Here is a 2858-nt window from a genome sequence, read left to right on the forward strand (position 1 = left end):
TTGTGCAGATGACCACAAGATCTTCCTTACTGTTCTTTTGGTTCTTTAGATTGAGTTGTGGGACTCAAGATAAGCTGGAATCAAAGAGAACTTGGAGAATGCTCACTGCAGCAACCCAAATGAAGAACACCTTCTTCTACAAATTTTCAGAAAAATTCAATCGGTTGCAACCACTTCAAATTCACTCCATCTCTTCAATATATTGCAGACTATCATGCAAAGAGATTTACTACATGGGATGCAGCTTATGCTTGGAGTTATTAAACGTTGATGATAATGGGTTCTTTGTGAGCAAGTTGAAGATGAAGTTTGAAAAATCCAATTTTTTATTTTTGCGTTTTTCTATTTCCAAAATCCAAAATATTTTTAAAATATATTTTATTTCTAAAATAAAAATTTATTAATTTTATAAATTAATTTTCTAATAAAATTAATAAATAATTATTTAAACAATTTAAATAATTCTAATTAATTTAATATCCAATATAAAATTAATTTTACACAAGACCATCTTCATATATTTAAATTATATTTACATATATATACTCTCCAATTCCGTTTGATTCTAATTTAAACATTTCAAATTAACTCATCACGCTACTGTAGAGCTAATCCATTTCCAAACTAGTATAGGGACCTCGTGGACCTACAGATCATGAGCTTCGACGATCCGAGATTAATTGGCTAAACTAATTAGACCGATCTAATCCCATTCGTTAACTAATGGGTCACTCCACTAAAACCCATAGTTGAACTTCCATCACTGTAGATATATTATGTCTACTTGATATAACCAAGATTAGTAAGTCAACCCTTCACAGGTTTTTCGTAATAACGGCTGGGTCGAATCTCTATTTTCCCCCGAAATTACCTCTTATTCCTTAAGTCCCCACTAATCCCCTAATGAACAATTATTTTGTGATTCAATCAATAAAACTGAGTCCCTTTCAGGCCAATGAGAGTACGGGATCCCTTATTCAAGACCCAGAATCAGCACTTAAGAGAACAACCTCTCTACTATCCTTAAAAGTAGGTAGGAGTGAATTTCGTCTTGCACCTTATGTCCCCAGCTTTCTATCAAGTTTTACCCCTGAAATAGGAGGTTATTGAGCCGGTATTGTTGAGCCAACCCTCACCTATGCAAATCTAAGGATAATTCCAAATAAACAGGAGTTCATAGTTAGCTCAGGATTAAGGTCAAGTTACCTAGGTCATCGATTTGGAATAGTCAGTCTTAAACAGTAAACAACGTTATAAAGTAAGGGTGACTGATTTCGTGGTCCGATCTTGTACAAACCCTTTTGCACAAGGACACCCTCACTCTTCATGTCTCAACATGAACGAATTAGGATCACTTTGTTTGTAGCACTTTACAACTCCTTGTAACAACTACAGAGCGGGCCGCATTCAATAGTGTTACATAATAAGGTACCCAACCCTATTCATATATTATAGATCATTTTGACTATTTATTCAAACTTGGTCCACCTTTATGTCTCCATATAAAGTTCAAGTACTCATCCAATTGTCAAAGGACTTTTAGGTTTATAGGATTTCTATTAAGCAAAACATCTATTCAATAACACCTTATTGAATTTCCATAATAAGTTCTATTGTTTACAAACCACGAGTTTTAGGACATAAAACCCAACAAATCCGATAGCAAACCAATTGAGGGCGATAAAAGAGATGCGCATGAAAGAGAAAACCGCTTTCTATCTCATGTTCCAAGTTGTGGATGAGTCAGGTCTCGAGAAAACTACAGGTGCAGAGACATCAAAGGAAGCGTGGGACACACTGGAGAAAGTTTTCAAGGGTGTTGATTGAGTCAAACAAGTGCGGCCCCAAACTCTTCGAGGCAAATTAGAAACCATGAAAATGAATGAGTCAGAAGGAGTATCTGACTACATCACCCGGGTTCCAACAATGGTGAACCAACTTAAACGCAATGGAGAAACTCTTGAAGATATCAGGGTTGTGGAGAAAATCCTTCAATCATTGACAAATGATTTTGGGAATGTGGTATGTGCTATCAAGGAATAATTTGGAAGAAATGACTATTGATGATCTTGCATGTTCCCTTAAAGCACATGAACAAAGAAAGAAGAAAAAGAAACAAGAGGTCTTGGAAGAGACCTTACAAATAAAGATGGCCATCAAAGAAGACAAGGCAATGTATGTGCAACACAACTGAGGAAGAGGACGCGGTCAGGAGACCATACTTCCTTATTCTCTTGTCCTGAGAATAGCAGAGTTTCTAATTGGTGGTGTTTATTGGGTTGAATTCTAGTATACGTGCAAAAGGTTTTGTGTTGTTCGTGACTTTTGGAGAGGATTTACGAGAAGAGGGAAATTCTTCAAGGCTGTGTAATTTCTTCTTCAATTCCTCTCAATTAGAAAGCAACCTTATAGGTTTAATTCTTTATGTTTATCCTATTGCAATTCTGTATGCATTTCTATGGTTTCAAATTGAATTTCAATTGCACAACGTTCACGCGCTTCCGCGAAGGAATTTCATTCCTTAAATTGGTATCAGAGCCAAGTTGTGTATTTGTTTTTCAATTTTGAAAAGAAAATTAGAGAAATGGTAGGCTTATTTACTCGATAAAACTAGCCACTCTCACTCATACAAATCAAAGGATTGTCCTCGTAGGCAGGAATTTACAACTCACTCAGGATTAAGATCAAGTTACCAATGGTCATCCTAGTAAAAGTTATTTGTTATACCATTAATTAAATTAAGTAATTATATATGATAATTAACAAATATAGTGACATAATTTACTAGCCCTAAATACTAAATTCTCGATTACAAACCCGAAACTTTCTAGTAATGAATCATTATTTTTTGTTGGTAA

The sequence above is a fragment of the Benincasa hispida genome, chromosome 3, assembly GCF_009727055.1.
Source record: "Benincasa hispida cultivar B227 chromosome 3, ASM972705v1, whole genome shotgun sequence".
NCBI classification, from domain to species: Eukaryota; Viridiplantae; Streptophyta; class Magnoliopsida; order Cucurbitales; family Cucurbitaceae; genus Benincasa; species Benincasa hispida.